At 46.0% G+C, this 26,712-nt stretch overlaps 1 long non-coding RNA gene across 1 annotated transcript; it reads right to left on the bottom strand.

Moving 5' to 3' along the window:
- Positions 1-16,736: 16,736 nt before the first annotated feature.
- Positions 16,737-23,834, bottom strand: LOC135899301 (uncharacterized). The gene is made up of 3 exons (XR_010563583.1): positions 23,578-23,834; positions 22,319-22,455; positions 16,737-19,551 (listed from the first exon to the last, which is right to left on the bottom strand). It is a non-coding gene; the product is annotated as an uncharacterized lncRNA (long non-coding RNA).
- Between the last annotated feature and the right edge of the window lie 2,878 nt (positions 23,835-26,712).

The following is a 26,712-nucleotide window of genomic DNA, read 5'->3' as shown; positions in this document are numbered from 1 at the left end:
CAACGTGACCCTATCACCCATGGTCCGAGATACGTTCAAGGTAGATCCCATACCACGTAACGTCCACCCTCAATACAATGTAGGGCGCCGGGTAGCCAGGGCTCGTTCCCTGTTAAAAGCGGCTGCTGCCACTCCGAATCTGGCATGTTTCGTTGACGCTGCCCAGTACGAGTGCTCTGATCACTATGCCGTAGTTTCAGTTGACTGCAATGGCACTCTCATTAACTCAGCATCTGTGCGGAAGGTTTCTTCAACAGTAGCCGAGCAGGTTGCTATATCTATAGCACTGAAGGACCCTCTACGTCCCAATATCTTTACAGACTCCAGATCTGCAGCCCGAGCGTTCGCCTCCGGCTCGATCTCAAAGGAGGCGGCGGCCATCCTCGGCAGCGAGCGGGCTGCTGGTGTCATAGCATCAAATGGTTCCCGGCCCATATGGCAATCAATGTGCACTCTAAGGTTGTTAACGCCAATGAGTTGGCCCATGACTGTGCGCGAGGTCTTACAGACCGCGGCGGTTCAGGTGGACTCACGGGCGGCGACTTAGGACTGTACAGGGATTCACTTCTCACCTTCCACGAAATCTTGGCACATTATCAACTTGCTCGGCGGGCCTTTCCGCTACCACACCCTAAACTTAATAGACCACAATCGTCGGCGTTTCGCATGCTTCAAACGGGGTCATTCCCCTCCAGGGGCCAATTCACTCACTTCGCGCCTAATGTAGAACCCCACTGTCCAGACTGTGGGGAGGCGTACTGTTCCTTATCCCATATAATCTGGCAATGCCCTGCGTTACGCAGCTCATCGCTAACCACTCTAACCGACTGGGAGGCAGCCCTTAAGAGCGGCGACCTCTCAGAGGAACTACGGGCTGTCCAGAGGGCCTGCGACAGGGCGGAGGACCACGATCTTCCGACCCCGACGTGGGTGCGGCCCGCGACGGCTACGGGGACTCCCTGAAAAGGGAGGTACCCTAACGCCGGTTCCTCAGGACCATTAATAAAGTTCTTTGTCTGTCTGTCTCTCCCTTCTATGTCATTTCTGCAAAGAACCTGAAACCATCGATAATTTTTTATTAACATGCCGCCGATTCGCAATCCAGACAAAGAAATACTTCGAAATTCCATTGCGAAAATTAGCCTTTGCTATAAACACTGAAAACGCTCTCTCCTTTCGGGCAACTACATTGGGTTTTAGCCACAGGAAACTTTGCGACTCATGTACTGTTGGACTGTATATTTTTATTTATTCAGTGCTCTACAGTGTGTTATAATTCGTGTCGCTATTCTCCCTTTTCACGAAAATGTGTTATATTTTGTGTCGCTATTCTCCCTTTTTACGAAAATTTCTTTCGTTTGCGAAGTTCCAAGGAGTAGCCGGTGCCACCATAAAGGTGCCAACCTCTCCTAATATTCACTTCAATAACAAAACAAAAAACGCATGCAGGGCCGTATGCGAGTTCCTCGGTGATGCAAGGGGAATACCTAGTTAGTCTACTGACTTCTATTATAAAATTCAAATTTATGTTAATTTAATGATTTATTATTTATAATTTAACAAAAATCAAACTAATATGATTAAAATTTATGGCCTTCTAACTTGCTCTGCTTTCAAAAACCCGTGTTTTTTTATAACCATTTTCAGCCTAACCGCCGGCTTCTTGACCAGTCCCCCGCAGTGGGCACGCGCCTAGGTATAGGAAGCAAGCAAGCATGCAAGGCAGCCTCGACCCATCCAGTGCTTTAGCGCCGAGCCTCGTAAATAAACGCCTCAGGCCTTGTAACAATATATACAGGGTGCCCCAGCTAACTTCAGGCAGAGTTTAAAAATATGCGAATGCCACGTAGCTGGATAGAACCAAGGTAATGTTGTTTGCCGTCGCTTGGACATACTCAAATAATCTTTTTTTCATTCCGTCTAAATAGATAATTTGACTTAAATAATTACTCAACTGCTCAAATATTATAAGTAGATCAAAAGTGCCAGTGAGAAAATTGTAGAGCGCCATGAAAAACTACCGGTACAGCTTTCTGTTGCTAAATATGTGCTACATAAAAGTGTTTTTACGAGCGTGAAGGAAGCCCTGGAATGGTCGCTCGAGGGACTTTGCGTGCATTAGCTGGCTGCTTTCACGCTCGGTAAAACGCCACCGCAAGCTCCAGCCACCACACGCTCAGTAAGGGAAAGTGGACCAATTGACATCAACAGCCCCGGCTGACGTCGCGCTTCGACAGCCGAGAGGGGAAGGGGAACAATTATCATCTTTGCCTATGCCTCCATCTCGTTGTGAGACTAAACGCAGCACGCAACAGCCACGTCACATCAGGGAGAAACTTCGCGCCGATCCTCTCTTGCATGCGTAATCATGCGAACGACAATTAAAACTTGGAGTCAGATACCTCGGAGCACAGACACGCTATACAGTCGGATACAATTCAAGTCTGCAGTGAAGCCCCGCCCACGCCCTCATAACCACTAGCCACTGTTCCTCCGCGAGGCTGCAAATAGTTCGCACTTCAAACTTTCCCTGTTACCTAAATAACGCGGTAACCATAAAAATAAAATTATAAGCTCGTAATTTTGTACGTTTTCACTCGTCTGTTACAGCGGAACGGTGAAAGCCTAATTCTTTATTGAGCTGAAATAAAACGCATGCTACGCTGCAACTATTTATTGTCAAGTTTCACCTCAGTTGGCAGGGAAGCACTTTACAAAAAAAGCGAGCGAGAAAGCAGGACCTAGCCGTTTTCCTCCTTCAGGCCCGGTGCGTTCCTTTTTCACACGCACTTCAATGTCGCGCCCTCTTGTGGTAATTGTAAGGATTGGGGGCTCAATCCCATCGCTCGTGATTCGTTGTCAAGATTGGAGTCGAGCATGAATTAGAAGGTAGCTGGCCCATGCCGTCATCCAATTTATCCACGCTGAGGACGTTGATGAAGGGAAGGACTGCTTCTCATCGAGAACGAGGAATATGGGTTTATTTACAGTATTTAAATCAGTCTAACATGACTGTTTGAGAAAGTACATCAGTCTAACATGACTGCTTGAGAAAGTACATCAGTCTAACATGACTGCTTGAGAGAGAGTCTCAGTCCAATATAACTGCTTAAGAAAAAGTGTGTCGAGCATCCGCACAACAGCAGCTTTTAAACACTCGGTCCTCCCGCGAACAAGGTGATGCGAACGTTCGTTTAGTCATCGCAAACTAGCCTCCTCTCCGCAGGACGGTTTACACACACACATGCACACACACACGTGTTTACGGTCCGAAACCGACACCACACGAATTTCATAAAACTCGGAGCCGTTCCAGGTAGCGCGTTGTCTTGCGTCTTGGTCGGTGCGTGGGAATGAGCGCAAAACGGCGTTCCCGCGGCAACTCGCGCACCCGTAGCAGATCAGGTCCGCGTTGCGGAGTTTGGTAACAATAGTTGGCCCGCCGAACTCATTCCGTCACAACGGCGGTGAGGCTAGAGGTTGGCGGCGGTTTCAGCACAAAGCCTGCTTCATCGAACGCATCCTAGCTGAAGCGACGGACAGCGGAGGATGCGCGTGTTGTTCCCCGACACAAAGTCGATTTAGTCACACTGTGGCTAGAGGTTGGCAGCGACGCTTCCGGAATGTTGCTGCCATAGTCGTAACTGGTTGGCAAAACTTGCACTGCAGCTGGCCGTTCTTAACACAATCAAAAGGGAAGGAACGTTTCTCCCTTGCGTGCGTATCTTGCGCCGCCGCCGCCGGTGACCCGAACATCGACTACAATAACTTCTTTTCGACGGAAAGTAAGGCTACGTAGCAAAACCTGAGGTCTAAGCCTTTGATGACAAGCGAACACCAGTGTCAAACCTCTAGCTCGAACGGGAGCTGCGATAGGAGCTGGGAATAGTTCAACTCAAAGCAGCGCCTAGTTGCTGACACCCAGCGAGACAAGCCCATACTCTAGCATCTCGGCCAACACTACGCAGGTATCAGCCAGCTTTTCTCGTTTTTATGCATGAAATTAGGATGAGGAGAAGGTTAAGCTATCACAAATGTATGCATTATAGTCCGTTTTGAAGCGCCATCCTCAACGGCTTCGAAGCGAAAGCAAAATACGTTTCCTGGCGCTGTCGCCACGTAGCCGAGCGGTTGGAGCGCATCACCGCTGCAAGCGACGCCGTCAAATCCACAGCTGGAGCACAAACCCTGCCGCCAGAGCAAGGAGGTGCATGAGCGTACAATGCAACCAGATTATACAGCTGTATATCCAGCGTCACTTGCGTGCCGGTTCGTCTGCGTCTCCGCCCGCCAACGGCAGCTTCTCCGTGAAGCATCGTGTAGCGCGCACTACACTACAGAGACGGGAAGCGCCGACCAACAACAGATATATTCCCTAAAATGCGGGGTACAAGCAAACGCACAGACAGAAAGTATCTTCAAAATAAATTTGAAAAAAGCTTTTACAAATTGCTGACTTCCGCGTTGCAGTGTTGCACATACGGTTGTCGGCGTCTGTGAAGAAAAGGAGGCACTCTCGAAGATAGCATGTAGACTGACAATTGATACTGCAAAGTGCGAAAAGCCTAATGAAAGGCACAAGGGTACTGGACAAACGGATATGCCCATACGTGAACGGGAGACCAAGCATGGGTACGGCAGCGCTGTATACACTGTTTCGAGTGGCGGGATTCTAGAAACCTCCAGGGCGCTGTCGAACTCGAACGTCGGTACGGAGCGAAATGCCCTTCTCTCTAGCAGAAAGCATGGCTAGCATAGCGGAGATACAGCTTCGCAGTAGAGGCGCTCGGAGAAAGACGGCATACTGCAAAGTCGGAGCTATCCTTCCCGGTCACTTGTCGCGACGGTTATGCTTTAGCCGCAGTATTTACGCTAGGGTTATAGTAGTGGTAGCCTATCGTAGACTGTATCGCAAAAATCTTGGTTACCACGACTGTCCTGGAGATGGATATAACACCACAGACACCAGCAGTTAGCCTTATGTTGTCAATGGTGAACGGGGCCAGTCACACCAACCGCGGGGAGTAATCTTTGGTTCTCGTATGTAGCAGTATCCTGACATCACGGCGAGTAACTTGTATTATAGCGTCCTTCGATGCCATGCTAGTATTTGCGTCCGCTCTCCTCCAATATCCTTAGAAATCGCACGCAGCTGTTCAGTGTGTAGCAGCGAACGACGTCCTCGACGTAGCCGAATACTTTTAGTCTGTGGACAGGAAGGCAAAACATGATTTCTAAGTCTTGCTCGAAAGCGGTGGCTTCAGCGTCCCGGTCACATCCATCCCTACACTATACGCCCGGCCTCCGGTCCGGAACACCGCACGTCGGCTCGCACGTACCCGCTTGCGGCATATACGGACGCCGCTGCAAAGGCGTCCGTACGAGAGTTCGTTGGCGAGAAAACGTAGAAGCGATCTCAACAGAATGTATTTTGTAGGCAACAGCGGTCCTTGAAGCGCCATCTGCTGCGACTTCGAAGTGAAAGGCTTAGATCGCCGTTGTAACCGTGTTGATAATTGAAAGTCGCTAGTCAAAAGCATTCATTATAGCGGGGTTTTATATTAACAGGCCTGCGTGGATTTGCCGCGCCTGCGAGGTGGCTCTACCCAAACAAGTATTCTATCGAAATTTATTGCTGATTTACGTATAACAGAGAGTCACTCACTGGCATTACAATGGTCGATACATAATGGCTAAGTAACAAGGTTCCAAGGCATATATATGGATGTGGGCAGCTCGAGCAGTGTATGTGTATGTACCGTGTGTTGTGGTTGCTCTATTCTGCGCAGAATACTAGGCTGTGTTGTGTTGCTCTGCCCTAACTCGAACAGTGTAGCCTATGCGTTGTGCATGGTATGCCTATCTTGTGCATTGTTTTGTCGTCACTTTGCCAAACAGAAAGTGCGAAATGGAACTGCCGCTTTCTTTTTTTTTCGTCAGCTTTTACCGTCATCTATAGGGCCGCGCCGTAACTATATGGTTTAGTAATTTGAAGCCTCAACAGGTGACGCTAATCGCGTTGTTTACATAAGCGTGTTTACAAAGTCGTTAGTCAAAAACAGTGTGTGTGCGATGGATTGACGCATGGATATCCCTATGTTTCCCTAAGTTCAACGCCGCGATGTTTTAGCGATGCCATTCCCTTTCGCCCTTGGACAGTGGTTAGAGCGACGCTCCGCCCACGTTATTAACGTGACCAGCCGGCCGTCAACGATGGGTGATAAGCGGGGCAGTCGAGCGGAAGGCATCGCTTCAAAATCGTGTCCTACTTGCACCTCGTTTCTTGTATGCGCCCAAGAAAGCTTAGCGGGAGTGCCTTTTTTTTTTTTTGCAAACATCAGTAAGGGACACTATGCTTATGACGCATATTTTGTGTTCCAGCTGCAAAACAGCACAGTTCGTAGGCCTAGGGGCCGTATAACGTAAAACTATTCCAATATGTTTTTATTCCAATCTCCTGACGTCAAATTTGCGTAACCGCCGACGCAACCATCGGGCGGTCACCCGCAGGGTTGTCTGAACAGACCAACGAAACGCTCCCCTCGTTTATTCCAATATGTTTTTATTCCAATCTCCTGACGTCAAATTTGCGTAACCGCCGACGCAAGCATCGGACAGCCATCCGCAGGGTTGTCTCAACAGACCAATGAAACGCTCCCCTCGTTCATAGGATGTCACTTTTGTTTGGTAGAAAAACGAATAACGTTGCCTTCACTGAGTGGCTAGCTTTATCTAATTGGCTCACAAGAGGCGAGGGGCATGCTCAAGTGGAGAGGGATTCAATGGGGCCGAGCCACTGCACTGAATATCGATAACCGGATGAAGAGGATGGTGCCGGCGTCTGGCGATTGGTCCGCTTTCTCTTACTTTAGCTTAAGAATGACGCTAAAACGGATCCTCAGCAAAGAAGAATTGGCAGAAAGAGGTCGTAAACGTGCCGAATGTTCTCGAAAACGTTACACGGCCACGCAAGAAGTTTTATTACACGCAAATAAACCCATTCTCTCCGGCAGGGGCGAGTAGCCAGTGCCGGAGGGATCGGTGGCATCCATCTTTTATTCCTTTCGGAACGGGGCAGCCTGCGGCTATTCAGAAGGAATTTCACTTTTGTTCGGCATATATTAATGCATCTTTGACGCGTACATGTCACTTTGACGCGGTAAGTTTTTGCGGTTTTGTGAAGTCGCATGAGAGGCAAGTGAAGTGGGTGCAGCTCGAAAACTTTTGACCAATAGCCGAGGGCTAATTGCGAAAAAACGTCGAATCAGAAATAACTATTTTTGTTTTGTTCGGTCAAATTATGCATAATCAGTGTGTACACGTCATATCAGATGGGGAGCTATCGCGGTTTTCGTGAGGTCGCGTGACAGACAGGTGAAGTGGGGGTGGTCCAAAAATGTTTTTGACCAATCGCGGTGGGATGATTACAGAATTGGAATAGAAAAGTTTGGAATAGCTTTACGTTATAGGGCTATAGTCGCATCCATCGCTTCGTTTGCCTGGAGTCGACCATGGTAGTTTTGGAGAGTGAGGAACCGTCGCTCCCGTCCATGAGGAAGGAAACTTGTTCCGTTTAAAGACGAACATACAGGACATCACCGTTTCTCCCTTAATGGGGCAAGAGGCAATCCTTTTTTTTTTTGATTGAGTTTCATGAGTAAATGGGGTCAGCAGTTAAATGAACTATGCCGCCAACTTTCGAAGAGTGAAATGTCCAGACTTCATACACTTTGTCCGTGTCTCTTGCACACCTCATCGCTTCCGCCGATGAAAAGACTCTATGAAGAACAGCAGACGCCCATAAGGTATCAAGTACTGCGCCATTTTGAAATGGTCGCATGACATCGATTTTGTTTGCTTGTGTGATTGGCTAGCGGAGTAACAATCCCGCGCGGTCCGTGTGCCTTGGTTGCCAACTACTGTTTTTTTAAAAGTTGTATCCCACTATAGAATAATTTTTCCAACTGATACTGGGTAGAAACAAGACTGCCTCGAATTTTTCATTACAAACATACATACTTACTGCAGTCAATAAAAAGTTAATTATACAATTTTAGTTAATTGGGCTGCTGACAGCGATAATTATCGCCTCACTTTGTGTCCCCCTGGTCACATAACTTATCTGCAGAAGCGGTCTTTGCGTGCCTCCCAGTGTCTAACTTTAAGAAAACCATAAAGATTAATTTTGAACACCCGGTATAACGACTCAACACTACTACGAACCTACTAACCCATGACAGCGAATAGCGATGGCCTTCACGAAAAGATGATCGGCAATCTTGACGACGACAAGGCCGACGGCTTTGCGGTTGGCCGTCCGCACCTGCTAAAGCCCCTTGATGTTTGAAAGTAGCGACACTCTCCTCCCCACGGCGCTTTCCTCCTCGATTCTCCTCGCCCGCCTGCTGCGCACGGCACGCTATTCCTCCTTGGCTACCGCGGACGGGCCGCAGGATTCTATGGAGGCGTGTTATTTTGGGCCAGTTGCGCGCCCCAGTGGGGTTGAAAATTTTGAGAAATGCTAACAGCAGCATCGATAATGCTAGAGGCAACATTTATGACGAGGTTGGTTTTTTCCTAAAGCCGTATGAACGGGGTATACCGATGTAAAAGGAGCTTTTGAGGCGAGTTCTATACTCCAGACAATTTTTCTGCCCCATGATGAGATGCTTTATTTCGTGCGTCTGATATAGTATTGCTTGTGACACATCCCTTTGTGTGTGGCTTATTAAGCGGAAGCCTTAGACCTCTGTATCAAGGTCCCGTTGTGGGCTACAGAAAATATCACGTGACCGAAGGAAGGCGGGAAGCGAATCAAAGCATGTGCAGCCGCGCATAGGAGATGATTAATGATTAGCAAAGTAATGATTGATTAGGCTTGGATTAAGATGAATTTGGGTGTATTAAGGAGGATTAAGGTGGATTAAAGTTCATGAAAGTGGATTACGGTGCATAAAGGAGGACAAGGTTGGATTAAGTTCTGTTACGTTTCGCCTACGACGCGCGGTGTAGCCTGCGCGGATGCAACGGACGCCGGGGCTTCGTTCCAAGCGGCGGACATTTTGGCCCGTTCGGAGCGACCGCGACGCATCCCCGCCGAGCGCGTCCCGGCATGTTCAGTGCCACGTGTCTTTGTGTGTGCGTGTGTGTGTGTGTGCCCACGCTTGTCAAAGCGCGGCAGCCGGGGAGAGGAGCTCCTCAAGTGTGAAGCGAGGAGGTCTGACCGGCGCCGGCCCGACTGATGCGTCACTACACTCGTCTCTACATGTCTCAGTCCGTCCGTGCCTCGCTGTCACGTGGTGTCGTCCCGTGACCTTCCTTCTTGCCCGCGACGCCAAGAGTATAAGAGCAGCTGCCCCCGGACGCCAGGAGAGAGGCTCCGATTTCTTCTGTTGAGTAACGTGCTCTCCCGTCTCTCTACTTCGGTCGACCTGACCGCCCGCTCTTTGCGATGCTAGAATAAACAAGTTGTTCTGTTAGCAGTCGACTCATGCTTTGCTGGGACCTTCGGATGCTTCCAGTGTGCCCCAGGCCGCCAGGCCAACGCTACCCTTGGGGCTCGAGACCCATTTGCAACAACGGGCGCCAACGGTCCGATTGCAATAACGGGTGTCAGCACTGAGGTTCCAACAGCTGGTGGCAGCGCTGAGATTCCAACAGCCGGTGCCATCGGTGGGTTCCAACAGTTCGATGAAGGTGGGTTAGGGTGGATGAAGATGTGTTGAGGTGCATTAAGGACGATTATAGTGGATTAGGGTGGATTAAAGTGCATGAAGAAGGATGAGGATGGATTAGGAAGGATTAAAGTGCATTAAGGAGGATTATGGTGGGCTAAAGTGAATTAAAGTGAATGAAGGAGGATAACGGTGGACTAAAGTAGATGAATGTGGATTAAGGTGAATTAAGGACGATTATAGCGGATTAGGGTGAATGAAAGTGGATGAGGAAGTAGTAGCGTTGGTTAAGGAGGATTAAAGTGCATTAAGGAGAGTTAGAGCAGATTAAGGTCGATGACGTTGGATTAGGGTTCATTAAGGCGGACTCTCGTGGATTATGGTGGATTAAAGTGAATGAAGGAGGATTAAGGTCGATGAATGTGGATTCGGATATTAATGTGCATTAGGGGGATTATGGTAGACTAATCAGGCTTAATACTCAATGAACCCTTATTCACCTTAGTCCACCCTAATCCACCTTAATGCGTCTTCATCCACCTTAATCCAGCTTAATACTCCCAATCCACCTTAATACAACCTAATCAATCTACATCGCCCCTAATGCACCTTACCTACCATATACGTTCTTAATCCTCCTTTATCAACCGCGATCCATTATAATCCGTCTCAATCCTCCATCATCCACCTTAATCCTGCTTAATAGTCCCAATCTACCTTAATACACCCTAATCCACCTCTATCAAACCTAATCCAGCTCTATGGTCCCTAATCCACCTTAATCGGTCTTAATTCTCCTTTAGCAACCATAATTCACCTTAATCCACATTAATCGACCTTAATCCTCCTCCACCCACCTTAATCCTTATTCATGCATCTTAATCCTTCTTAAGGCACTCTAATACACCTTAATCTTCTTTAATACACGCTAATCATTAATCCTCCCTAATCCATTTTATGTCAATCACTAATGATTCATTAATTAACTTGGGCAATCAATCTCTTATGCAGGCGCGGACATGATTTGGGTCACCTCTGGCCTTCCTTGGGTCACGTGATACCTCCAGTTTACAAGGCGACTTTGAAACAGAGATCTCAAGGCTTTCGCCTTAAAACTTCAAAAAAACTCAATGTTGACTAGCTAACGCTCATCACCTGCAATAACACGGGTATACTTGCCACTAATTTTTTCAGGGCGCAAAGCACAATCTATAAGGCTGCACTTCCGAGTTAATAACAACAGTTCGCGACGTGTGAGGGGAATATTAAGCATACTGAGGACAACCGCAACACAAACGCTGGTGAGCGTTTATGAGGGTGGTGAGCGTGGTGGGCGTGGTGAGCGGAAGAATGAAAAAAAATGCAGCATTACGGGATGCTTTGCTACGAGCTATAAGAAAGACGCCTCAGCTCGCAAACAACGCTGTTCTTTGTCGGAACAAAGTTCTTTCGGCCATTGTCATGCAGCCACTGCTTCCTGCGCAAGCCGTCACGCTTTCCTTGTGGTATCATAAAAACCGCATAACCATCTTCAGGCTTCTTGCTGCAGTTATATGCGCAACAGCCCGGCATAGCGCTAGCACATATAGCAGGAAACACGGCGTACAACGTTCGCTACGCCGAGCTAAAGCGCCGAGCCAGCCGTGCTGAGGAGGAAAATGGCGCGAACGAAAAAGAAAAACACAAGCAAAACTCAAGATCCGCGCGTTTCCAAGGGCAACGGCAGGGAGACCAATCGTCGTGCAGAAAAACGGGGGCAAAATTGGTTACCGCGGGGGGAACGCACAAGGGGCGAGGAGGAGGCGAGGAGGTCGCGCGGCGGCGGCAGAGTTCAAAGAGTGTCGCTACTTTCAAATCATCAAGGGACTTTAGCACCTGCAGGATGCTGCCGCCACCTATCGAGGCTTCGTGCACTCACGTTTCGCCTGGCTAGTGCGTGGACGACCTGGCGACGGTCGTGCACAGTGCGGTCATGTCGCCTGCGAATGGAGAACCAACAGGCGAAATTTGTGAATTGGCGATAGAGCCTCCACAAATGGTTTAACAGGCGCGATAAAGCAAGCCTGCATCGTATTAGTGGGAACATTTCCCGTGCAAAATACTTGTGAACATGTTAAATGGACAGGGTCGCCACTGTGTCCAGTGTGTAATGTACAAGAGCAGATAGCACACTTAGATTAATCTGCTATTGCAGCCGCTTCTCACTCCAAAACATTGTACTAATGTACTAAATGTAACTCTTGGATCGCACTTTGAGCTACGACATCTACTTGTACCATGTACTAAACTATAGTGCCGCCTGCGGGTCTCGCGCTACGAAAGCGCTTCTAACTTTTCTGCGAGACACTGGTCTCAACGACATAGGTGCTTATTTCCACATTTCAATTTAGCGAAATTAATTTCTCGCAGGCTTTCCCTGATTTCGTTATTTCCTTCTTCATTGGGTTGTGACTAACAAAATACCATATTCCTCGGATCCCATTATTCTTCCTGTTAATTTAATTTCTGTGAATTGTGCGTGGTGCGTTTTGTAGGTGTGTGGGTGTGTGTGTTATGTGCTTGTCGTATGTTGTATGTCCTGTGTGTATCATTTCACCTATCATCGCATTCACCTGGGGTAGCAAGCTGCGCATGCCACCAGGCAAACCTCTCCAGTTATTATTTAGGAGCTCTCCTCCCCCCTTCTCTCTCTCTCCGCGAATGAATGATGTATGAGAATGACCGCACTCTTTGGCAATGCCACTTTTTGATTTCGGGGACATAAAGGCGTGTGATTGATTATTTTGAAAAACCACCATGATATAGTATTTGTCTGTCTCTTCAACTCGCCCCCTCTCTCCTCTCACCTGTCTGTCCGTATTTAGGTGCTTGCTATTGCTTTCATGACCTACCACTACAGACTCGCGTTTGGATGCTGCGGATATCCACCGAGACGTGAACAGTTCTGTCTAAGCTTCTCGCCACAACTAAACTTATGACTGTATGATTTCTAGCTTAGCTGATCGGCTGCTATTTGACATGCAGCGTAAACTGATGCTGGACATTCCAGCACAAATACTATTTCTCGAGTTAACTTGGATTACAGCAATGGTCGTACAGGGGAGAACCTCGTACAGGACACCGTCGGCAGCACGGACGCAATACTCACAGTTGCTCAGGGTCAACCATGCAATACTTCCAATTAAAATTCCCATACTTAAACATTAAATTTTTGCTGCTATTAAAAAGATTGTCGTGTGTCTATGCGCTTTCCCTTTTAAAAAGATGATCTAGATGACAGTGCTGGCCTGTGCTTATAAAGCAACCCAACATATGATATCTTGTTCTCTGTGAGGATGAATGTAACATGCGCAAGACGGCAAATATTGAGGTGGCAAGAAAACTACTTAGCAGCCGCAACATTTCGCACCCCACTGTTTTGTTATACGATCACCACGTATGACAATAAACTTTGATGTGTTTTGGAAGAAGAAAGCAGGGGTCATCACGGTAAGTGTTTCACAAATCGTGAAGAAATAATTTGTCGTCATTCATGAATAATCATGGGCATGACGTTACACATTTTTACAGCGGAGATGTATATGGCTAGGGTACCATAGAACTTTCGTGTCCGCACACAAAAACTATCATCACCAATGGCTCAGGTCAGGTAGAGCAATACTAGAAGAGGTAAAGTGGTGCCCAATCAAATGCAAAATTTCAGGTAAAGGCACACTAGAACTAAAGGATAGCACCAGAGAGATAATCAAGATGACTGCTTTCCCCAGAAATATGCAATCGGTGCACAACCTGGAAAGACGAAAGGCAAGGGCCAATGCTCTCCTGCAAGAGATAGAACACGACAGAGGACATGCGGCTTTTTTGTAGATGCTGCATGGGTCAGAGGCAAGAAAGCCTTTACGGCAGTAGTAGTAGATGCAGATGGTCTCACTCGGGATGCTATTACAATCATGACTAAAAACACGACAGTCGTGGAACATGTAACGATAGCATTGGTTTTAAGGAATAATAAGTGGACGAGGATTTACAGTGACTCTAAGATGGCTATTAGACACTTTACCAATGGCTTTGTAACCAAAGCGTTGCACAGCTGATCGGTGAGTTGGACAGCCAAGGGATCGAAATCAGCTGGTTTCCTGCGCACATGGGGTCTGTCGATCCATCTCGGAAGAATTTAAACGAGATGGCTAACGCAGCTGCACGAGGACTTACTATCCGTCCACTACGCGACCAGGACCTTAAAGGGACACTAAAGCGAAACAATAGATCAGTTTAGACTAATGGAGCATTGTTTGAAAATCCTGCAGGCAATCATTTCAAAATAATAGTTTGATTATTAGATGAGGAAATTAAGGTCCAAGTATCAGTATTTGAATTACGCGCCGAAACCCCAGCGCCGGTGCGTCAGAGTGATGTCAGGGATTCCAAGGTATGTTTTCGCATTTGGGCCGCGTTGGCTGAATAAAGGTTCCCGAAACTTGGCATGTTTAATAATTGGTTCCTTTAGAACACAATGTAGGCAGTCTGTACCGCTATATATAATTAGTAGGCCCTAGAAGATGCCATCAAAATCCAAGACGTCACAGCCCCCAGGTGCGGGAACTTAAAGGGACCCTGAAACGCTTTTGACGATTTTCTACAAACGTACTGAGTCGTTAGAGTAGGTCCTTCTGATAATTAATTGACACATCTAAGTGCTCCGCGTAAAGAGTGTAATTTATTGTAAGGTTTTAAAAATGCACATCGCCGATCGCAGCACACTGCTCAGTGGAATCTTAAGCCGCCCCTACCCATATGACCGAAATCACCCGTATGACGTCAGTGGGGCGAGCTATCCGATTGGCTGACCAGGGCGCGTGATCGATAATTTTTTTCAACTTTATGGTAAACAAATGATCTTCGTAATAGTTGGAATGTTAATTTGTTTTTATAAAAAGAAAGTAACATAAAGAGAATGCACAAGAACAATTTTTCAGTACACTTAAGCAATTCCGGCACACAGCAAGTGTCGTCTGCTTGTTTTACAACGTATTCTATTTTGACGAGAGCTCCGCGGTCAGAGTCGGTCTAAGTCTTTTCGCGAGCACTATGATTCGACTTTGTTGCCTTGTGGACTGCAAACTTAGCGACTGGCAATATGTCAAGCTGCGACATCATGTCCCTCTGCAAGGCAGCGTACGAGCGAACTGGCTGCTGCGCATCGGACTGCCGCTATCCGATCGGCGCCAGGATTTGCGCATTTGTGGCCGTCACTTTACACCGGAAGATTACTAACGCAATAGCGTTTCGCGAGTACGGTATTAGGGCAAACGCAAGTGCAAGGGGACAGGGTCTGCCCGCTTGACCATGCCGTAACGGGATGAGCCATGAGATGAGCAGGACAAATGTGAATGGCCTGCATGGTGCAGCCACCTGGTGGCACAGCGCTCAACCATACACAGTAGCAGCAACGAAGTGTATTCTTCTTTGCTGCTAGTGTGTATTTTTCGCAGGAGTGTAATCATCAACACGTTGTTTTCATAGATGTTTAAAATGTTTAACACTTGGTTAGAGCAATATTAGCGCTTTCTTTGGCTGGTTAAGCACTGCGCCAGCAAGTGTCTGGACCGTGCGACCGACCCGGCCGCTCACGTACGTCTACGCTAAAGTTTCTTCATCAGCTTGAGTTTATGCCTGCAGTCACTTGCCGAAATGACCAGCTTGCCTGTGGTTACCGGAATACCAGACACGTTCGGCGCTACGACAGAATGCTCTCAACGCACGCTGTTTCGATAGCTCTCGCTTGGGGTCGACGGCCAAGCGGCTAGCGGAGAGTTCTCGCGCGGGCGGGGGCGGGCTCCAAAACAACTGGAAGTGGAAGATGTAACGTCGCATCGTGATGCAGAATCAGTGAAGGCGGAGCTTAGCCCCGCTCGCTCGGCGAACGAGTCGAGGAGGAAAAGCATGGCTAGGGAGGAGGGTAACTTCTAATCGCTTGTAGCTCCATTAATACGTAACGCTTCACTTAAATTGTGGTGCGAATGTTCTACTTAAGCTGTACCCTACGCGTCTACAAAATTTGTCCGAACCGTTTCAGGGGCCCTTTAAGTAGGCGTCGCCACCCATATTTCGTTCTTGCGCTTTTTCTGGCTTACCAAACGTCTTATCGTTGTAAGAGCGGTGTCTTTGGTGTTGTAGAACGGTAATTTACGGATGCAGAAGAAATTATTTTTCACTTTAGTGTCCCTTTAATATACAGGAGAACAGGGACCAATTACATATAATGAAATCACGAGGCATTACTACATGAACACAAGGGAATTCCCAGTGCCACACGCTGAGCTAACTAGAGCTCAAGCAGTGACTGAGATTGTTGCAGACAAGAACTTATCCAAGTCCAAACTTCATTAACAAGCTATATCCCAGAAAAAGAGGTACCAATCAATTGCGAGAAGTGTAATGGCATCATTACTCTGGATCACATGCTTTGGCAGTGTCCTGCACTCCAAAAATGTAACACCCTTAAGGGTGTAAATGACTTGTCCCACGAGTGACACCATTTTGGGTGTATTGCTACACCCCAAGCAAATGGGGTGTAAATCAACTCCCCACAAAGGAAAGGGTATTAATCGGACGTCACGTTGGCTATGGGTGTGAAACAAACACCCTTCCTATATGGGTGTTACACAGACACCACCCTTTAAATATGGGTGCAGCATGGACAACACCCTCTCAAAAGGGTGTTATCCCTGCAAGTAGTTTAGCGTTCTACAGCCATGTAGTTAATGGACAGACTAGCTGTTGTGAATGCTGCCTAGCCTTAGCTATGGTACTACCTTGTTCAGTATGAGCCAGAATGTGTGAGGCGTCGTCATATTGCGCTTCTGGTCCGTCATGCGGTAGCATATATAACGTGCGACCCATTCAGGCAAAAAATTTAAGTTTCACGATTGCAGCAATGCACACACCCTATGCTTTTCGTCATCTTCCTCTGCAGTGATAGTATACTGCCGGCAGGATGCAGAGCGCAATAACAAAGCGCGCTGCACTAAGGACACATGATCTCCCGCGCCTTGGTGCACAAGTACTTATCATTCCATGGAAACACCACACAACCAAAGGCATGATGTTACATGCATTTCTGAAATAATTAAAAAACTCCACTTTTCTTGGCGAAAAATTTTCGCAGCAACACCAGCTCGACCAGGAGGGAAAGCCACCACAGCCCGTTGTTGTAGCTCATATTGAATGCAATAGAGCACAAGCAATGCATGGATTGGCGACGGTAACCAGTGCAGTAGTACAGAAGCATACGTTTGCCTGTCAAGCTGTTTTTGCTGTTTTATGCACATATTTTATAACTCTATTCATCAAAGTTGTCATTTATATCCACGGGATGCTTCTACTAGTACCTTCACCTATATAATGATTTAAAGGTAGCACTGAAAGCGAAAGAACAAAGTGTAACAAAGCGCGTCCGCTTAGAATAATGTTTCAGCATTTACAAACAAAACTGCACGTGTAGCTGTGCATGCTGTGAATATATAAACATGCACTATTTCCTGAAATTTATGTATGCTCCATTTACTGTCAGTGACCTGCTTATACCCAATAATTTAGTTTATTTTTCACCATGTGCTTGCACAGAATATCCCACAGGCATTTTAAGTTAAGCTATCAGAATAACAATAAGATAGTCTAAGGTTACCTAATTGAACAAAATCATTGTAAAATTTGTGAAGAAATGTGAGAAGAAAAGCATTTATCATGTCATTAAAGAGAAATGGTTACATAATAAAGTTTGCACATATTAAAAGTAAAAAAGGAAGATGATGAGTAAAACCATACCAATAGAAAGACATAAGCACCGAATAATGGCACAGGCTTGTTCAATTAAACTTTAAGCAGAAAAGTTTTTTAAATAACCTCACCATGAACTATCACATGTTTTCATTCGAAAAGCACTGTATCTTACCATAAAGTACGAAAATAACCGGCCATATAAGAAAGAACAAGTCTGAGTGTGTCTATGTGAACAAAACATGGCTAGTAATAACTAGTGAGCACTGCACAAAAGTTGAACATGAAAACTAGTTATAGTAAAGACATATACTTCGCTCAGCTGAACTGAAAAATATTGCAAATATCACAGAGAGCATAAAACTGGACAGGACAGAGCTCTGGCTGTTAGTTATAGTTGCAATATGCACACCAAATCTAGACATAAGAAGTCAAAACTAAACTTCCGGAAATGGTCATGTCTCTCCAAGAGACCACTGAGGAACAAAATGTATACTTTTTATAATTCCATCTCATAGATTACTGATCTAATTAAACTTTAGACACATGACCCCTTGTGCGTCACAAATGCCCTGTTCTCATTACCTATGCATGATTACCCGCCTTGGTGAAAGAATGATTTGCACTAATGTTTTGAAGAAACACTGGTAAAAATGCTGCATGTTCTTAACTTTCTGTTGTGGCAGCACACTTGCGTGCAGTTGTGAACGCAGTTGCCTATAGGGCTGAAAAACCATGTTTTGGTTGCACAGGTACGGTCTACCAAACACCTGGTTCAAGATAGCTTGCATCTCGGAGTGTGCAGCCGCACTGGTGGCACAGCATTCTTTTTTTTCACCTTGCCAGTTGATAAAGCCTCAGCAGCTGCGATCACCTGCGACTGCTCGTAAAGGTGCCATAAGGTCAGGCAGCAAGCACAGATACCACGTAGCAAAACTTTCAGACTGCATCGTGTGAGTCGATGTGTGTAATATGTGCTTTAGTTCGACAGCACTGCCACAGCCACAACTTTAAATAATCTTCCGGCAGACCGCCAAATTTCAACCACATCAATAAAATAAATTAGGACAGTTCCTTCAGTACGGTGGCAGATGCTCAGCTGCAGGCTTTCTAGGATCATTCATTATCTTCAGACAGTGCCAGTACACTCCCCTTAGCACATCGTTCAGGCACTCCAGACAAGAACACCAATTACATTGTACAAAAAACATCTGGTGTCCATTTACCTATACAGGGAAGGTAGCCCCTAGAACACGTTTTGTGACAGGCATGCTGGACACTTTGTCTCCTGAAATGCAAGTGCCATTTGGTATTTCGGTGCCTGTAGTGTCGTTTACATCTAAACGAATATTGAATACATAGTAGTAACATGAAGACGACAAAAAAAAAAGCCATCAGCCATCAACTGTGTGGCAAATCTGGGTGCGAGCTATTCTCTTATCAAATATACCTGTAGGCATTGCGACCAATGTGCTCCCAAGATCTATGAGGCATTAGTCATTGCAGAGCTGTAAGGACATGACAATCCTAGAATGATTATGTTCTTGAGGCTTTTTCCCCCACTTTCAATCTTTTGAAACGTGTATACTGTAGTCATGAAAACAAAAATGCTGCAACTGGCGTGTGGTAACTTTTGCGTCTTATTTCCTAGCAGCTCACTGAAACGAGCCACGATGACAAATTCAAATGCTGTTACCTCATCAGACATTGAAATTACTTAAACGCTAACAAAACCAGATAGGCATGAGAGTGAGCATCACTTAAATACATTACACTGGTATAAAAGTTATTGCACCGCTTTGTCCCAGGTAAATATGTTGAAACATAAAAAATTTTCAGATTCTATGGCCAACCCTGAAAAGTAAATAAAAAAATCACTAAGCTTTCTTAAAGGGGTCAGAAGCTTTACAACTGGCAGTCTTGGTGATGGACACGCTGATAGATGAGCAGCCATTCCACTGAGACGAGAATGTTGAGGGCTTCGCATGGAAGCCTGCGAGACACTGAAGAGTAGTTCTTGGTTCACATGAAGGAGGTTGCTTGAATACACGTCTGGGACACCAAACTGAATGCATGGAGTTACCGGAACGTTTTCTTCCTGCATTGTGGTAAAAAGCATCGTTAAGTTTAGACGATATTCAAAATGCAAAAAGAAGAGGTGAGGCGTGCAGACAGGACACAAAAGTAGAGAAGTGGACAACACGAACGCGAAAAAACACGGGAAATTTAATGAAATTGTTTTAATACATAAAATTTTTGTACTATGTGTCATTCATTATGAGGATTCATAACTGCAACATATTTCATATGTAAGGAGGTAGAATTATCGGCTTGGTCAGTTTGTACAAGTTCGTTTGAGGCAAGAAATCAAGTTTCACAAAGACAACCTCAACATTTTTTATTCAAAAAGGAACAGCTCAGATGACATGCAGTCCTGTGAGTGGGAAGTGCATGGTTCAAGAAAACAAATTAAAACTGGCGCACCGATCCTGCAAAGAAATCAGCACCTGCTAGTGCGAAAAGACAATTAATTGATAGGTTTTAATAGCACAAGGGCATCTCTGGACAAAGAGCGCCAAGTCTATACTGCAAAAGATAAACTTAGCGCATCTTTACAAAGCAAATATATAAAGATGACTGATGCCTCTGTCCACTACAGTTGCTTTGCTCTAGCATGAAGTCATTTTAATGCATGCACACGTATATACACACACTACACCCAAGTGTAACAGCTGCAGAATTAATTGGGCAGCAATGAAATCGCAACCTTTAACCCTTGATCCCGAGCTGTACTAGTGACTGGAGGTAGTACCAATATCGCCAATGACGAGTCGCACTCTTTCTGCCCGATATTATGCTGTTCTGACTGTCAAAGATGAGTTACAGTCGACATTGAGGGACGGCTGCCCTCAACAGCAGCTTTTATTTTTGTGTTATTTATAACCAGAGACCAATGAAATAATATATTTTTAGAATGAGAATGACACCGAAAAAAATGAGTACATAAAAAGTTTATTTTGGTACATGTTTCCGGAATTAACTTGGGGTTAAAGGCTAAAGTGGCAATCCCGAAACTAGAACAGGTTTTGACATGTTTGCTACCAGTGAATGCTAGAAAATATGTTGGCATTCTGTAGTATTGTCCAACAATGCAAAAGGGATTCTTAATAACTAAAGAAATAAATGGAAAGGTATCATCCAGTATATTTCGTGAATGTAATGCAGAATCACTCAACTTGTGTTACTATATGATCTCCATTCGATTCACCTGCACTTTCTGAACTAGTTCAGGAGGTGCTGCATTTCACTACTCGCTCCACCAGTTCAACATGGCAGCAACTGCACGTTGTGATTTGTTTTACTTAGTGCAGGCTTTGTACAGGGCGAGCTCACAGCATTCCCTGCACTTGGCCGAAATGCTGGCTGGCTCACACAACTTAGCCGCTTCTATATATGCCTTCTAAGTACCAGAGGGTCTGTGTGACTTGTGCAAGCTTTAAATATGTACAAGTGCCACGTAGCTGGACAGAACCAAGGTAATGTCGTCTGCCATCGTTTTGAGCAAGTGAAACCAATTTTTGCATTTTTCGTAATTAGTTTATTAGTTATGCTCAAACATTATATTCAAAGCAAAAATGTCAGTGCGAAAATTGGAGAGCATCCTGAAAAATTCCCAATCCAGCTTTCTACTGCTGAATAGGGGCAACACAATTTTTTCAAGCTTGAAAGAAGCCTGTGAATACATGCAAGTGCATGTATTCCACTCGTGCACCACTAACCACTCGTGCACCTGAACACCATTTGGCTCCTTCTTCCAGGCTTCAAAAAAACACTTTTTTGAGAAGAATATTTTAGAAATAGATTAATTATTATTGACTATGTTTTAGGCAAAATGCATGAAATAGTGTGACTGCCACCTCCATTTTCGGCGACATGAATTGACTGCATTTTCATGTCCAAATCCAGCTATACATGGTGCGTATTTTGAGCTGTTTTTGACTAATTGACGCTTCGCACCCTAATAATGAAGTCTACAGCCTAAAAAAGAAATTGGTACATAAACGGTCGCTGTGAGTACTCCATGCTCTTTTAACTTAGTGCAAAGTGCTTGTGAGCCAAGAAGTTGGTAGTTCTAAGCAGTATTTCTCATCCTGACCTGGTGTTATACATAGCCCAGTTACTATGGTGCCATGCTGCTCAGTCATGCTGGTCAAAGCTTCAATCTAGGCCATGGCAGCTGCCCTCAAATGGGGGTAAAATGCAATAACGCTTATGCACTTGGATTCAGGTGTACATTAAAGAAGGCCAGGTGCCCAAAACTTCTGGTTGTTACTTTAGCATGTAAAAGCCCAGAATTTAATTTTAATATCTAAAGGTGCTTTATTAGGAGCATGACAACATCTTGAACTTTTGCTGCACTGCCATGGCACCAAGAAGCTCCGAGTAAATAAAAACAATTTCTTAGACAATGTCCATATCTTGCAAACATTTGCAAACATTTCTCTGCATGCACCTCTGTTGCTGTTATATTTAGTTCCGTATGCCAAGGCGGGTTAGGATATTAGAACATTTTTCAAACCTGTTGTTTTTTACCGCTTTAAAGTTGTTGGCTATTTTGCCTCTCTGTGTGTATCGAACGCACATTTCAGTGCATCAATTTCTTCAGAAAGCGCACTCCTCTTTATTTATTTGTGCATGCAATAAGGGTTGAGAAGAACTGCTTTCTGAAGATCTGTATAACAAGCAAAAAACAATTCTGTGTAGGCTGCATAAAGAGAAAGGATTGGTTTTTAAATACGTTATTTAGTTCTTAAATAAAGAGGCAGCTGTCAGTATTCTGTTCCAAAGTAAAAAATTGCCCTTACCTGGCTCTGCTTCATTTTCCGATGTTGATGGTCCATTCGGGGGCACTCAACTGATAGGCTGCACTTTGGCCATGTCGGGTGTGTTGTCACCAGGCCCAAGGTCGATCGACATGCTCACCAAAAGTCGAGTCCAAACTCTATGAAAGAAACATCTCATCATTTTGCTATCAGTTTTGTCATCTTGCGCGTTTCACACACGGCCGTCAGTGAAATATTTCGTCACTTGGATACTGAAAAAAATTCAAGCATTTTCTGGCAGTAAATGGAGAACATTAAAGAGCAAATACAGTTGTCAGATTGGATTGATCAAATACAGCAGAAATGGAAATAAATCAGTGATACTGTGTCTGTTAGCTTTGAATGCAAGAAACGTAAAAACAGGAACTTGCAGCCACGCCACTTTGTATTTCCCGTGTTTGCTACACCTCACAACAAGTTTGGCATTGTCCGGTACTCAGGGATAGTAATCGCTTAAAATTAAGATGAACGGGCGTCGGCATAAATTAACAGGATACTTAACCGGGCAATATTTGCGCATGAAACAACTGACATAGCGAAGCTACTGTCAAATACGCGATGACGCATCTGCGGGCGGTGCGGTTTGGGCGAACAATTCAAAAAGGAATGTGAGTTTCATTTGTTTCACGCCTACTAAGCTAAGATGGAATTTGAGTTTCCTACTAAACTATACTGGATATTTACGCCCCGAATAAAACGCTGGAAATTTTGTTACGTCACATTGCATACGTATGAAAGTGAGGAAATTGTTTTTATTGTATTCTGCCCAGGCGGCATGTAGCAGCTACCACTCTCATGCAACAAAAGCATGAAAGTGGTACTCGCGACACGGAAAATAAACGCATACAGCGCCAACGTTACGCCCCTTGGAGTTGGAACTAAGCACGATCAAGCCAGTTAGTTTTCTAGCCTTCATAACGCCATGAACACGACCAAACATCGAGGGGAACAACTGTCTGCTCTCGAAAATTATTACCACTTCCATTTACATACGTATCGCTACCACAAGCAAAAGTCAGTGGGCTAGCTGTCCACAAGCCGCATGTTAGACTGACAGCAACATAATACGGTAACGTGAAACAAATTCCACGCTGACTTAGCAGCCGCAGTGTGCGCGAAGTGCCGCAGTTCTCGTTTGCCGCTCGAAATTCACCATGATGACGGGCACTGCATCTTTCACATGAAGTATTGCACGCTTTGCTACGGAGCTCAATAGGAGGGCGAAACGCATTTGCACGTACCTGAAATCCGCATGCCGGAAATCGGTCGACGCTTCCGAGAACGGGGCACACCGCCATAGCACCCGTACGGCCGCTTCACTTGGACGTGAGGCACTTCTATCAAACATTTCACATGCGACGTGTCTCCCACCGATTGTGCGAACACGAGAAAATGCCGCAGGTCTTAATGCGATGCCATGCAGCCGTGCATTCACCCATGAGCTGCGTGCGCGGACTTGCAGAAAAACAAAACGTTAGGCGCGAGAAGGAGGCGACTCTCGTTGCGGAGACGAAACAGCGGTGTAGCGGAAAAGCGCGAATGAATGTTGCCAACGGTTGGTTCCGACGTTACGCCGGTGGTGGTGGCTTTAGTGGCGTGTGTTGCGGCTGTCTAATTGTTTATTTCTTTTCCTCAAACAGTATGGTTAAGATCAGTTCTTTGTTTACAATTTTACTGGGTCGCTTGGCATTATTTTTTGTGTTTTTATGCGATTAAGCGGTCAATTATGGGCTCCCAGATTCGCGCTTGCCAAATTCGCATGCAAATCTCGGAGGACATGGGACAACGCCTTAGGAAACGCCATTCTTGACATTGTTAACATTTCATCATCGTTTCTTCAACTGAGATAGAGGCGTAGTGTCCCTTTTCCCGGGGGTTGGGAGGGGGAGACCAAGACGGCATTGCTCAGTGGGGTGGGGGGGAGTAGGTTGGTGTTGGTTGTTATCGCGAAATTCGCGAACCCTGCGATTTTTTTATAACGTAAGCATTTCTATACTTACCTAACAAGAAAAACCATCCGTCCGTCAGTCCGTACCGCACGATATCTTTCAAAATAGAACCCACAGCAGCGAGTGAATTCACCTTCGGGCTAGCTCTCGCTTCAACGCGACCGAAGCGGCGAGAACACAGCGCTCACGAAGCTCTCAGCTCATGCCGCACTATGCGCTTTTCGCAGATCACTTTCAAGACAGGTGTACGCGCGTCTGTGTTCAAAGCGAAGTAAACGACGAGAACACAGCGCGTGAAGTTTTCAGCAGTGGGCACACTCTGTCCGCATTGCAGTTCGCTTTCAAGATAGGGTTCGCGCGGCCGTGCCACAAGCAGCCGCCGCCGGAGAACGGTTGATAATGGTTCGACGCGGATGAGAAGTGCTGAAGAGTGATAACGGCTCAAAATGAACGGAAAGTCATCACAGCACCTGGCCTCGCCACCTGCAGTACTTCGCTTGCGCCATTCACTTGGCGCCGCCGACCACAGCAGCTGGTGTCGGCACAGCGCTGTCGCTTATACTCGTCGGATGAAGTCTCATAACATTGATAACGACATGAACTGCGTGTAGATGAGGAAGAGTCACAATGCTTACGTATACTTAGAGAAATCCCAGAGGAGTTTTTGTGCGATTTTTTTATCGGAAAGGTGCAGTCGGCGGTGAGCCAGAGTTGACAATGCATGTAAGAGGGGTGCGAAGCTTTTCTTTTTATGAGAGCCTTGCCCAGCTCCCAAAGACACGCTCAAACTAAGGCTTGCTGATGTATGTATGTGTTTTTTTCTATTGTCGGATGCCCTCGAACCGCCATGAATCCTACTGTGTAATGACATTAGAGCAGTCATCATCATCATCATCATCATCATCATAATCATCATCCTGGTTACCCCTACTGCAGGGCAAAGGCCTCTCCGATACTTCTCGAACAACCCTGGTCATGTACTAATTGTGGCCATGTCGTCCCTGCAAACTTCTTTATCTCATCCGCCCACCTAACTTTCTGCCGCCCCCTGCTACGCTTCCCTTCCTTTGGAATCCAGTCCGTAACCCTTAATGACCATCGGTTATCTTCCCTCCTCATTACTTGTCCTGCACATGCACATTTCTTTTTCTTGATTTCAACTAAGATGTCATGAACTCGCGTTTGTTCCCTCACCCAATCTGCTCTTTTCTTATCCCTTAACGTTACACCCATCATTCTTCTTGCCATAGCTCGTTGCGTCGTCCTCAATTTTAGTAAAACCCTTTTCGTAAGCCTCCAGGTTTCTGCCCCGTTGGTGAGTACTGGTAAGACACAGCTTACGCACAGCAGTTAGAGGCAGCGAGTTGGGCGAGCTTTTGCGACTCACTTCGCGAAACGTTACACACCTCCAAGACATGGGCGATACTTCGCAGCATAATGGAACCAGGAAAAACAAAAACGGCCAATAACCGCACTCTTCAAAAACTTGCCGGAGAATTTTCAGGAACAGATCAGGCCCTCCTCACTAAGCTTAAAGAGAAGTACGTAGGAGCAGTAATCACTCCCCCATGCACCTTGCCATACCAAGGGCAAGAAAACGCGGTGCTAGACGCTCCGATAACTAAGGCAGAACTCTTCGCGGCAGCGCAAGCTGCGAAGAGAAATACTGCTCCAGGACCAGATCAGCTCACAAATGCTATGATCCGGAACCTGAGCGACGACCACCTAGAACAGCTTACCCGGTATTTTAATGAACAGATATGGGAGAGGGGCGTAGTTCCACAACAGTGGAAGGAGGCCAAAATCGTGCTTATTCCGAAAGCAGGAAAACCTCATGATCTACAAAATCTCAGGCCGATATCACTAACCTCCTGTCTTGGCAAATTATTTGAGAAGGTGATCCACACACGTCTCACGTCTTACATTGAAGACCGCAACCTATTTCCCACTAACATATTCGGCTTTCGCCAGCATCTGTCGACACAAGATGTTTTCCTGCTACTTCGCGAAGAAGTTCTATGCAACACCACGGTGCGGAACATCTCGTCCTGGCTCTTGATTTAAAAAGCGCATTTGACACTATTTCACATGAACTTATCTTATCTGAGCTAAGTGACATCGGTTGTGGACAAAGAATCTATGATTACGCCCGCTCTTTCCTGACCTCTCGCATCGCGACAATAGGCATTGGCACTACGCGCTCAGACCCTTTTCCCATGCCCAATAGAGGTACACCGCAAGGGGCGATACTCTCCCCCCTTCTTTTCAATATCGGTATGAGACGCTTAGCCAAAACACTCGACGTCATACCTGGGCTAGGGTACGCAATATATGCAGACGATATTACCCTATGGGCAACCAGCGGCTCGTTAGGACAAAAAGAAGAAATACTGCAAGAAGCAGCGACCGTTGTTGAAACCTTCGCTC

Source organism: Dermacentor albipictus, chromosome 1 (assembly GCF_038994185.2).
Source record: "Dermacentor albipictus isolate Rhodes 1998 colony chromosome 1, USDA_Dalb.pri_finalv2, whole genome shotgun sequence".
NCBI lineage: Eukaryota > Metazoa > Arthropoda > Arachnida > Ixodida > Ixodidae > Dermacentor > Dermacentor albipictus.
This window is presented reverse-complemented; position numbering and strand designations above follow the sequence as displayed.